Source organism: Ranitomeya variabilis, chromosome 8, assembly GCF_051348905.1.
Source record: "Ranitomeya variabilis isolate aRanVar5 chromosome 8, aRanVar5.hap1, whole genome shotgun sequence".
NCBI lineage: Eukaryota > Metazoa > Chordata > Amphibia > Anura > Dendrobatidae > Ranitomeya > Ranitomeya variabilis.
This window is the reverse complement of record NC_135239.1, coordinates 169,027,754-169,040,571: the sequence shown is the minus strand read 5'-3', so window position 1 is coordinate 169,040,571 and position 12,818 is coordinate 169,027,754. Positions and strand designations below refer to the sequence as shown.

At 47.5% G+C, this 12,818-nt stretch overlaps 1 long non-coding RNA gene across 1 annotated transcript; it reads right to left on the bottom strand.

Moving 5' to 3' along the window:
• Positions 1-6,189: 6,189 nt before the first annotated feature.
• Positions 6,190-12,601, bottom strand: LOC143788642 (uncharacterized). Its single transcript, XR_013218693.1, has 2 exons — positions 12,017-12,601; positions 6,190-6,424 (listed from the first exon to the last, which is right to left on the bottom strand). It is a non-coding gene; the product is annotated as an uncharacterized LOC143788642 (long non-coding RNA).
• Positions 12,602-12,818: the final 217 nt, after the last annotated feature.

The following is a 12,818-nucleotide window of genomic DNA, read 5'->3' as shown; positions in this document are numbered from 1 at the left end:
AGAGACTGCCCAGAAAGACTGCATCTAGTGAGTACATAAAGCGGACTCTGCTGTGACTTTAGGGGGGCGCTTTGAGACCCGTTGAGAGACTACTACACCCTGGCCCCTGACTCCTGGTACAGAGACTTAACAGTGCAGAGCCCCTGTTTTCCTGGTACAGAGACTTAACAGTGCGGAGCCCCTGTTTTCCTGGTACAGAGACAACAGTGCGGAGCCCTGATTTTCTGGCTGTGCTATAAAAGTTAAAGACTCAGAGCCTGTGCATACCACATTAACTCCTGAAACCCCAGGCAGCAGGCTCTCAGAGACTACTCTGCTCACGGACCACAGAGGGACGACAAGTGCCACTGATTCTCGGCGCCTAGGTTGGAGAAGACGACCCTCCAAGCAAGTCCTCATGAGACTGATAAGTGTTCTTTTCTCAAGAAATCCTGCTTAATTCTGTTATATTGTTTAACTCCCGTATTTTTGCATTGTTTTATTGCTAGTTATTTTCCATTGCTTCCTCCCTGCGAGGAGAACCTAATTCCTGTTATTAAACCCCTCAACTGTTGGTCTGCCTGTTCCGTGGTGACATACTCAGTACCTGCATGCTATTACATTTGGCGTAGTCAGCAGGATGTCACACGGTAGTGCAGATAGGGCAGACCAAGCAGCGGGGGAAGTTCCCAGGTCTAGCATTTCCCTGGGAGCCATGTTGAATAATTTGCCAAGGTTCACTGGGAACAATGTAATGTTGTGGAGTTGGACAGAGGGTATCCGGGGAATGATGCGGATGCACCCCATGACACCAGCCCTGGAGGCAGAAATTGCATTGATGGCTCTGGAGGGGGAGGCGCGGGATTCTGTCATGCATAGGTCCCCCCGGGAGAGAGATACCCTGGACAAAGTGCTGCGCATACTTGAGGAAACGCATGGGGACCCCACTGACGTAGGGGAACTTCGCATGCGACTGTTTCACCGGGTACAATGGGAGGGGGAGACCGTGACCCAATTCATGAACGCCCTACAAGAGCTTCACACTGCTATCAGACGAAAGGACGGTGTCGGGGTAGGGTCAGTTGATGTGGTGCTCAAAGATCAGCTAGTGACAGGACTGCGTGACGCAATGATGAAACAGGCACTGCGAGAGCGCATGCGAGTAAAGCCAGACATGACTTTCTCTGAGATTGGCAGTGAGGCGCGTGTGCGAGAACAAGAACAGGGAGTGACGGGGCTGGTAGGAAGGGTGCAGAGCGGGGAGGTAACCACCACCGCAGGCAATATTCCCCAGTGGGTGGAGGACCTGAGAATGGAGATTAGACAGGTCCGTGAAGAAATGGCGGCCTCCAGAAGAACTCTGGCAGAGGGGCCCGGCCCTCTGGTGCGAGACAGAGAAGCTGCCCCCCGAAGGGAGGGTGAAACTACCAGGAGGAGAAGCCCTCTTACATGCTACACTTGTGGAGAGTCCGGCCACATTGCTCGCTGGTGTCCCCGGCGGAGCCGACCATCCCCGCATCCTCCTTTAAACTAGGTGGCTCTGGGCTTGAGGGGCGCAGCTCAGAGCGTGAAGAACAGAGGAGGAGGAGGAGTAAAAGTCCCCACAGTCTTGTTTCCACGTGCCCTCTGGTCTGGGCAGAAATCAATGGAAGAGCAGTGCGATGCTTGATAGACACCGGCTCACAAGTGACCACCATGCCTGAGAGATATTTCCGCCATCACTTCACAGAGGCGCTACGGCCCGAATGGGGCCCTGTGATCACACTTATGGCGGCCAATCACTTGCCCATCCCGGTCGCAGGGGTGGTACGGATGAACATAGAGGTCTGCGGAAAAGACCTCGGGAGGAGAGGAGTGGTATTGGTGGATGGAGAGGTAGCTAAAGACCATACCGTGACCCTGGGCATGAATGTGTTAAAAGACCTCGGAAGCCTCGTTTTCAACGAGTCCCCGGAACAGTTCCTACAACAATGGAGCATCCCCAGGTAGCTCCTCAAAAGGGGACAGCCCTGTGGCCTGGAGACCGAGTCTTGGTGAGGGAAAAGCGCCCACACAACAAACTGGAGTACCGATGGGAGAAAAGGCCATACCGAGTGAAGCGGCGGCTCGGCAACGGGGGTCCCGTTTCTGAGGTCCAGCCCGAAATGGAAGAAGGGACTCCCACCCGCACGCTGCACAGGAATATGTTGCGTCCATGTTTGTCTCGAGATCCTGAATCAGTCCAATTGGCTCCAGCACCCCCACCGGCTGCGCCAGTGATCAATGTAGATGTGGAAGATGAGGAAGACTTCGAATCTCTTCCAGTGAACCCAGGAACAGGGCTGGTGCCAGATTCTACCAACGTATCGGAGGAAGCCTCGACTCCTCCCACAGCAGCTGACACCACCGCCCCTGCTGGTTTTAGACGCTCTGAACGTTCAACGGCTGGTGTACCCCCTGTTCGCTACAATCAGGATGAGTTCATCTGGCAGCAGATTGTGCAAGGACTAGAAGATTGCCAACAGGAGCTCCTGAAGATCTCGCCCGTGGAATGGCGAGCAGAAAGAGGGGGGAATGTAAGGAGTTAAAAACACAAGGAGAGTCTGGGGGCGGTTACCTTCTCGGCTCTGTGCCCGGAACCATTGAGCTGTGCCGCAGGTTCCCTAGGGGAGAGACTTGGAGACTGGGGGACAAGGGAAGCAGCCAGAGAGTGGGAAAGGGACGCATGCAGGAGACAGAGCAGCTTGCAGAGCAGCGTGCAGAGCCGGGTGCAGCTGCGCTCCAGAAGAGAGAGAGAAAGAGACTGCCCAGAAAGACTGCATCTTGTAGAGACTGCCCAGAAAGACTGCATCTAGTGAGTACATAAAGCGGACTCTGCTGTGACTTTAGGGGGGCGCTTTGAGACCCGTTGAGAGACTACTACACCCTGGCCCCTGACTCCTGGTACAGAGACTTAACAGTGCAGAGCCCCTGTTTTCCTGGTACAGAGACTTAACAGTGCGGAGCCCCTGTTTTCCTGGTACAAAGACAACAGTGCGGAGCCCTGATTTTCTGGCTGTGCTATAAAAGTTAAAGACTCAGAGCCTGTGCATACCACATTAACTCCCGAAACCCCAGGCAGCAGGCTCTCAGAGACTACTCTGCTCACGGACCACAGAGGGACGACAAGTGCCACTGATTCTCGGCGCCTACGTTGGAGAAGACGACCCTCCAAGCAAGTCCTCATGAGACTGATAAGTGTTCTTTTCTCAAGAAATCCTGCTTAATTCTGTTACATTGTTTAACTCCCGTATTTTTGCATTGTTTTATTGCTAGTTATTTTCCATTGCTTCCTCCCTGCGAGGAGAACCTAATTCCTGTTATTAAACCCCTCAACTGTTGGTCTGCCTGTTCCGTGGTGACATACTCAGTACCTGCACGCTATTACATATATATATATATATATATATATATATAGCCTGCGTGGTGTAAGTCTAAGTATCTGTATATATACATTGCACAGTACCACTCCTCCTGTATATATACGCAGCACAGTACCCCTCCTCCTGTATATATACACTGCACAGTACCGCTCCTGTATATATACACTGCACAGTACCACTCCTCCTCTCCTGTATATATACACTGCACAGTACCACTCCTCCTCTCCTGTATATATACACTGCACAGTACCACTCCTCCTGTATAGGAGCCATGTGTGTGCGAGGTGTATGGAGCGGAGCCGTGTGTGTACAGTGTGGATGTAGCAGAGCCGTGTGTGTACGAGGTGTATGGAGTGGAGCCGTGTGTGTATGAGGTGTATGGAGCGGAGCCGTGTGTGCAAAGTGTACGGAGCGCAGCCTCGTGTGTAGGAGTAGCTATGTGTGGCCATTATATGGTACGAAGTATCGTGTGCGGCCAATATACAGTATGGAGCATCATGTGCGGCCAATATACAGTATGGAGCATCATGTGTGGCCATTATACAGTATGGAGCATCATGTGCAGCCATTATACAGTATGGAGCATCATGTGCGGTCATTATACTGTATGGAGCATCATGTGGGGTCATTATACAGTATGGAGCATCATGCGCGGTCATTATACAGTATGGAGCATCATGTGCGGTCATTATACTGTATGGAGCATCATGTGGGGCCATTATACAGTATGGAGCATCATGCGCAGTCATTATACAGTATGGAGCATCATGTGCGGTCATTATACAGTATGGTGCATCATGTGCGGTCATTATACAGTATGGAGCGTCATGTGGGGCCATTATACAGTATGGAGCGTCATGTGGGGCCATTATACAGTATGGAGCGTCATGTGCGGTAATTATACAGTATGGAGCGTCATGTGCGGTCATTATACAGTATGGAGCGTCATGTGCGGTCATCATACAGTATGGAGCATCATGTGTGGCCATTATACAGTATGGAGCACTGTGTGGCCATATTTTTTTGTTTATAATTATTGTGTATGAAACAGTGGTATCAGCAGTGCTAAATGGGTGTGGTTGGGACGTGGATATGGGTGTGACTAATTATGAATGGGTGTGGTCAGAGGCGTGGCCTAAAATTTGCCGCAGCACGCGTTGCGCGCCGCAAACTTTGTCCCTCTTTCCCATCTTTAAAAGTTGGGAGGTATGTATACATCCAGCATATATAGCACAGTGTATACATCCAGCATATATTGCACAGTGTGTCACGATACTAGTGGATACAACTGGACACCAGTGGCTAGGTCAAAGAGACTGCAGACACAATAGTTTAAACAAGCAATATTGTATTTGTGATCTAAATGCAATGTAGCATATAAGTCCAGATAAATCTTTAGTCAATCCAATAAAGGATAGCAGCAGAGCTGATATTCTGAGATACAGCATGCAAAGTCACTGAGAAATGAGTGCACAAGAATGAACGCCCTCCCCTGAGTTTATCTTAGGGGGGTCGCATGAGAACACAGCCCCCAATTTTTATATGTGATGGTTTAATACAACCCCAGTTTTATAAAGGTAATGGTGTTTTTAAGGTGGTAAACAATAAAGGGTTAATATCAGGGCCGGACTGGGACTAAAATTCAGCCCTGGCATTTGAAGTCACACAGGCCCACTTGTCGCCTGGTGACTGTATAATATCTTTGTACAATTGTAGGTTACAAGAAGTGAGGGGAGTGTAACACGACTATATAACATATAATTACAGCTGTATCCAGCATTACAGCTCAGTCCCCATAGAATGTAATGCAGCACAGCCCCCATAGAATGTAATGCAGCACAGCCCCATAGAATCCTGTAATGCAGCACTGCCCCATAGAATTTAATGCAGCCCAGCCCCATAGAATCATGTAATGCAGCACTGCCCCATAGAATCATGTAATGCAGCCCAGCCCCATAGAATCATGTAATGCAGCACTGCCCCATAGAATCATGTAATGCAGCCCAGCCCCATAAAATCATGTAATGCAGCACTGCCCCATAGAATGTAATGCAGCCAGCCCCCCCCCTACAATCCAGTTATCACCCATTGATATGTAATAATAAAAAAACAAAGTCTACTCACCTTTCCTCTTGCCCCGCGCTGCTGCTCCTGGCTCCGGTCTCAGCAGCTGCAGTCTGCCCGCCCGGTCACACAGCAGGTGCGCGATGATATGACGTCATCGCGCACCCACAGTGTCAGCGGCAGGCAGAGCGGGGAATGATGGGAGAGGGAGCGTCAGCAGACGCTCTCTCCTCCATCATTGCATTCAACTGTACCGGTGTCTATGACGCCGGTATAGTTGAATGCGGGGCCGGGAGTGTGCTGACAACGGGGGGAGTGTGCCGACAACGGGGGGAGTGTGCTGACAGCGGCACACTCGAGTGGCCCACTACTGCCACCGACCCTTCTGGCATTTGCCAGAACTGCCCGATGGCCAGTCCGGCCCTGCCAAGGGGGCTGTGATGGCACTCTTAGTTTTTTTAAAAAGATCCCACAGTGTGGAATTGGGCATGACATTCCATTGGGCTGACTTCTTAACTTGCTCTCCTGCAATCTAAAATGTTCCTGCCACTAGATCACCAGGGTAAACATGCTCAGTACTGTTATAGGCCGTTAATATTTGGGCTAGGGGCATGCGATGGCACTAGTGTACTTTTAAAAAAGGTACTGTCGAGGTCGTCACGACAATAACCCTCATTCACCAGTCATCCCAAATTAAAGTATGAGCAGAGCATTTGGTACCGGGTAAGAATGAGTCAGACAAATAGCTGGTTCAATCTCAGTTGATGCTCGTGCGTCTACCAGTATCGGCCACGATCACAGCAACTGCGTTTATTTCCGGATACACAGTACTATATTGTGTGTTAGGAGAAGGAATGCATTGGGCGGGGTTTAAGCAGTATATGTCTAGTATTCAGTCTTTCTGATTTGTCCTGATGTCTCCTGGCGAATCCTCCTTTCTTCACATTCCTCAAGTTTCAATTTAAGAAGAAATGATACTTCTTTCCTCAGAGACAAAAAGTAGGGCAAAGGTGAATACTGGCAGCCATTTTAAATACAATTACATCTACATTAGCTAGCAGATGGGAAAAACTTATTGTTTCACAGTATAAGAATACAACAGTACAAAAAGTGTATGAAGATATATCTTTTCACCTTGACAGTACCCCCTTTGGGGAATTGTTTGGCAGATCATGCACTGCATTACAAGTCTCAGAGACCCACACCACTACATTGGCCCTAATTCTTAACTGTCTCCTGCAATGTCTCTTCCTTATCTCCGACAACATGACCTGGGTGAACATGCTTTGTATTGTTATAGGCCCGTGAAGTTTGGGTATGGGTGGCTGTGATGGCAATAGTATATTTTTAAAAAAGGTACCCCCCATTGGTGAAACCACATCCTTGATAGCAAACACTTCACATTTGTGTACCTTAAAGAGCTCACTGGAAAAGCTCCTTTTTGTGTTGCCTGGTTGCGCAAATTGGACACAATACACTTCATATAAATTTGATAATGCAATGATGTTAGTTTGGCTCAGTAGTTTATTACAAATATTTCTTTGTCCACTATATTAGTTTCTCTCCTTGAGAGCGATAACTTTGGCTGCCTCAAATGTACAAATGGCGAATATACAAATGGCGATTTGTAAACAAGATTGAAATACTGTACACCGAATGCATTCAGACAATCACATAGCTGCATGTCTTGTAAAACATTTACAAATGTGACAGACAATGCTCATAATGCTCATAATGCACCATGTTGATAAATGTTTGTTTTCTCACTTCAGAAACAGTTTGAAGCCTCTATATGTTTGCTGTTTGTCGTTGTAAAACATTAAGGTTTACTGAAACTCTGCCTGTGGTGGTTTGATCTAAATCCTTGTGGTTTTTATTTTCTAGTGGTTTATGGCCACTCGTCTGATGACTCCATGATATCTCAGTTTAATACACCCGTGAAAGCTGGTCACTTGAAGGTCTGGGTGAAACTAGAGTTACTACATAGTGTAAATCACTATATAAGACCAGAGAAACATGACTAAGACAGATACCAAAACTGGGGTACCTGTACATGTACAGTGTGCTGATACCTGCATAATTGGGGACGCCCATGCAGTGTAGGTAATCTCAAAGGGGTTCTCTGTCGGTGTTGCTTCTCGGATATTCCAGACGGATGATATTTAAAAGCCTCTTGGTGATGATCTAAGTAGACTGTATGAAGTTAATCTTCATATATACACGTAATCAGTATATCTATGTAATCCTTATATGTAATCATTAACTTTTCTATGTTATTGGTAACATATACAAAAATGTACGCACTCACACTATTCAATCTTAATATTCCTTGATTTTTGTAGTTTGCAATGAAATTGCTTTGTATTGCTAGGATTAGACTTTTTTAAAGCCGTATCTGAACCTTAGTGTTAAAAACATGGCAAACACAATTGCCAAATTTTCTGTAAATAATTCTGCAAAGAGGGAACCATCATACCATAAAAAATACGAGTGGATTTTCATGGGCACATCCAGTATGTGTGTTCCAAGGCCTAATGGGGTGCATATGACTATGCAGCAGGGCTGGCCTTGCCGCCAATGTGTAAAACAAAGGAGTACGGAGTACAAAATGCATATTGCGAAGTGGATTTTCATGGGCCCATCCACTATGTGGGTTCAAAGGCTTATTGGGGTGCATATGAATTGGTAGCAGGGCAGGCCTTGAATTCAATGCAACACTTTTTCAGGAGTCCCCCCTGGACATCTTATGACAGGGGTACTGTGGTGCGTCGTAATTCTTGGCAGCCCATCCACTCACAGCATAGGCTACACCAGCTTAGGAGACCCACTGTTTCATATTGGCCCTTTAAGAAGATTAATGCCGCCTGATGCCAGTAAAAATAGGCTCTGTGACTTTAAGAGTCCCTCCTTTATAAATGAAACAAGATGGGTCTGCTTATGTGTCACACACCACATGGCCAGTTAAATGTTACAATGACATTTCCCAGTGAATGCATTTGTAGTGGTTGAAAGCAATGTTAAAGTTGAAAAACGCTTCAAAAACGCTGCGTCTGAACTAAGCCTAAGGCTGCCGTCATACTAGCAGTATTTGGTCAGTATTTTACATCAGTATTTGTAGCCAAAACCAGGAGTGGAACAAATAGAGGAAAAGTATCATAGAAACATATGCTCCACTTCTGCATTTATCACCCACTCCTGGTTTTGGCTACAAATACTGATGTAAAATACTGACCAAATACTCCTTGTGTGACGGCAGCCTAAGAGGGAGAGGAAATTTTCGGCCTAGGGTTAAATATTTGGCCTTACAGGCCAGCAAAACCCATTTTGGTTTCGTTTTAATGTGTTTTTTGTGGCACCAGGAAAAATGGCATGAATCTCGGAAAAAAATTATTAAGGCTGTGAACTAGGAGTCAGGAATTTTTTCAGGGGCGATCCCCATGATGTTCCTGTGTCTTTTGAGCAGTGTTTCCATCATTTTTAGACCTTAAAAGGACCCCCGGGGGAGATCGTAGTAAAAGTACTTGGGTCTCCCATAGACTTATATTGGGTTCGCTGTTCTGGCCGAGTACCCGAGTATTCCAATTTGCTCGACCCCATCACTATTCAGAAATTAATATTTTGTGTACTAACCATAATTTTTAATCACAGCTTTCATGCATCTTGGCATGCTTTCCAGCAGTGTTTCACACTGCTTCTGGCGCAAAAATGTAAGCAGTTCTTTGTTTGATGGCTTGTGACTATCCATCATCCTCTTGCTTACATTCCAGAGGTTTCCAGTGGGGTTCAGGTCTGGAGAATGGGCTGCCCATGGCAGGGTTTTGATGTGGTGGTTTCTTAATTTTGGCCAGAGCTGTATATATTACCCCAGTTGCCACTGCACACATGCAATCAGGAAGAGCTGAGTCGATGCTCAAGAATTAGCGCTTCTTAGGGTATGTTTCCACGGTCAGGAAACGCTGCTTATTTGACGCTGCGCAGAGCTGCAGCGTCAAACAAGCAGCGTCCAGATGTTCCAGCATAGTGGAGGGGATTTTATGAAATCCCGTCTCCACTATGCGTGGAAACCCGCACGCGGCGGCCCTGCGACTCCGGACATGCTGCGCGTCTTTTCAGATCGCAGCATGTCCGTACACCTTGCAGGGACGCAGCGTCCCCGCAAGGCATATCACAGGGCCCTATGGGAGCGAGCGATCATCCCGGATGTGAAGAGTTAACACATCCGGCATGATCGCGTCGCAGAAAGGGGGCGGGGCTTCGCCGCTGCGGCGATACCGCCGGCCATCCTGACAGTGGAAATATACCCTAATAGATGCTCCATTTCTCGTGCGGCTTATTAGTGTTGGTAGGGGCCAATATCCATGGACCTTCACAGCTTTTTAATATCAGCCCTTAGCTGTCTGTTTTGCCGTAGCTGGTTATTAAAAATAGAGGGGGCCCCAATTAATTTTTTGGATGAGTCCACCCATTTTTTAATAACCAGCAAAGAAAAAGCAGACAGCTGTTCACTGATTAATAAGCTGAAAAGTTAAATCTTTATTGGGCCCTTCCCAGCATAATGAGACCAGCTCACAGTTAATGTGGTCTCGTACTTTCGCGTGGTAAAATGGGGGTAGTAAGCGGTAAAGGTGAAAAATAGAACAAAAAGGGGGTAAGCAGGACAATAGCCCTGAAAACAAATGTGGATAGTAAGATCACTTAAAATAACAGAGAATAAAAAGTAATAATAATCTTGAAAAAAGAGGCATAGGTCCAAATGTAGGAGGAGGTGTAGTAGGTGGATGAGCTTGAGGCGAATGTGGCGATGAAGGTGGAAGAGGCAGGGGATGAGGTATCCAACAGTTTTTTGGAGGATTTTTTTTTTTTTAGGGACAGCATTTAAAAGAACATAGTATAAAATAAAAAAGAACAATGTAGATACAGTAGTCGGATGTCCTAGTGGAGGAGGAGATGTAGGTGGACATTGCAGTGTAGGTGGAAGAGGCAGGCCATTATTTTGGTGGATTTTATTTCTCTTCCTTTTTGGTAAGGCCCCAAAATAAAACAAATGGCAAATAAAATATAACAATGTCTGGGTGCAGATGGTACCTTTGTCTGGTTTGCCAAAGGCAAAGACAAGTCCTGTGGACTCCACTCCTGGTTTCTTTTAATGAAGGCGAGAGTGGCCACGTTGGCTTTGGACAGGTGGGTGCGCCTATGTGTGATATCCCCTGCTCTGATAAACAAATGTTCCAACATTACACTTGCCACGGGGCATGCCGGCACTTCCAAGCCTAGGCCATGTGTCCAGTTTGGAAACCAAGAAGTTAAATGGGCAGACCCAACTTAGTACATGCAGACGTGTGGACATAGACATGTACTCTTCCACCATGTTGTTATAACACTGGCACCTGGTTGTATAGACCGTATCAGATGGTGGTGCTGGATGCTGTGTCATGCTGATGAATTTTTTTCACATTTTAGCCATGTTAACCCTCCCTTCTGAGGTGGTGCCACAGCTGCGTTGGCGACTTCCTCCTCCTCTGCGTTGTGTTTCTTCTGTCAGGTGGGAATGCCGTCAGTAGTGCCTCTACCAGCATGTGCTTGTATTCACACATTTTGCCATCCCGCTCCAGTGACGGAACAAATAATGGTACTTTGTCTTTGCAGCAGGGATCCAGCAGGGTGGCCACCCAGTAATCAGTAAGGAAGATCTGGGCAACTCTGCGGTCGTTGCGCAGGCACAGCAGACTGTATTGGCTCATTCCGCCCTCTCTCTGTTGGAGTCCCTCAAGGCTCTGGCCTGGGGCCCCTACTTTTTTCCAAAACACTTTTATTTGATTGGCCGGTTGAAATATGCTAATTTATTGAGACAGGTTTTTTGGGTTATCAGGAGTTGTAGGCCAAAATCATCAGTATTAAAACAATAAAAGACCTGACAAATTTCAGTTGGTGGATAATGAATCTATAATATATGAAAGTTTAATTGTAATCATTACATTATGGTAAATAATGAAATTTAACACTATATGCTAATTTTTTGAGAAGGACCTGTATATTGGACTCTTTTTCTCCAGAGCACCCCTGCCTAAGTATAGTGAGCACCCTTGACTTTTGTTTTGGTCCTCTTCGTGTCTTCACGCTGCGGCTCCAGCACAAAGTACTGCAGTGTGCAGGCCCCTCTGACCTTTCCCGGCGCCTGCGCACCACAGCGTGAAGACAAGAAGAGGAAGTCATCCTATTAAGATGGGAGGCCCAGGACCGGACCGCGACTTGGATCGGACCGCCAGCGTGAGTATAATATAACCTCTTTTTCTCATCTTTTAAGATACATTGGAGGCTTAACTACAGCATTACAGAATGCTGTAGGATAAGCCCCTGACGCTGGTGGGCTTAGCTTACCATCGATTTTGGGGGTGACAGGTTCCCTTTAGGAGACGGAGAGCGGGGGAGACACGGAGAGCGGGGGAGACACGGAGAGCGGGGGAGACGGAGAGCGGGGGAGACGGAGAGCGGGGGAGGGAGACAATTTAGTAATTATACTCATCTATCTGACATTATCAGACGCCCACAGTGTCATCCCTTTGGGTCCTCACATGGATTGTGGGGGCACCGCCATTCCACTTGGTGAAAAGAAGTCCAGTGATGAAATGACATCTGCAGGGAGGTCACTGCTCTGGGGGGCACAGGATGGGGAAAAGTCACAATACCTAGAATAAAACAGAAAAAAAAATCATGCAGAAAACTGGATACAAGTAGTGGCTGACACCAGTGGCCACCGGGCTAATACTGACCAGCACAGAGTGCGAGGGGAGAATAAAGTCAGGGATCTGGAGACATTGTTGTAAAGCTGCTTCGCTCCCAGAGGTCATAGCTCAGTCATCAACCTGACAGCATGTGTCCCCAATAATATTAATGAGAACACATTTTATGTATATATAAAAAAAAAAAAAAAAAAACAGGACCGACCCCTCACCACCAGGCAGAGATTCTCATGCTAAGTAATATCAATCCCTCAGATCTCCATCATCATTCATCCCCTCCCCTGTTCGCCCCCACACACGTAGCACTATACTTTCCTGCACCCCCCCACCGCAAGTGACATCACACACACTGACCTGCACACCACACAGACCCATGCGAGTAACATCAGCCCCATTCTCCCCAGGCAGCCCCATGCAAGCAACACCACCCCATTCTCCCCAGGCAGCCCCATGCAAGCACCCCCCCCCATTCTCCCCAGGCAGCCCCATGCAAGCAACATCACCCCATTCTCCCCAGGCAGCCCCATGCAAGCAACATCACCCCATTCTCCCCAGGCAGCCCCATGCAAGCAACATCACCCCATTCTCCCCAGGCAGCCTCATGCAAGCAACACCACCCCATTCTCCCCAGGCA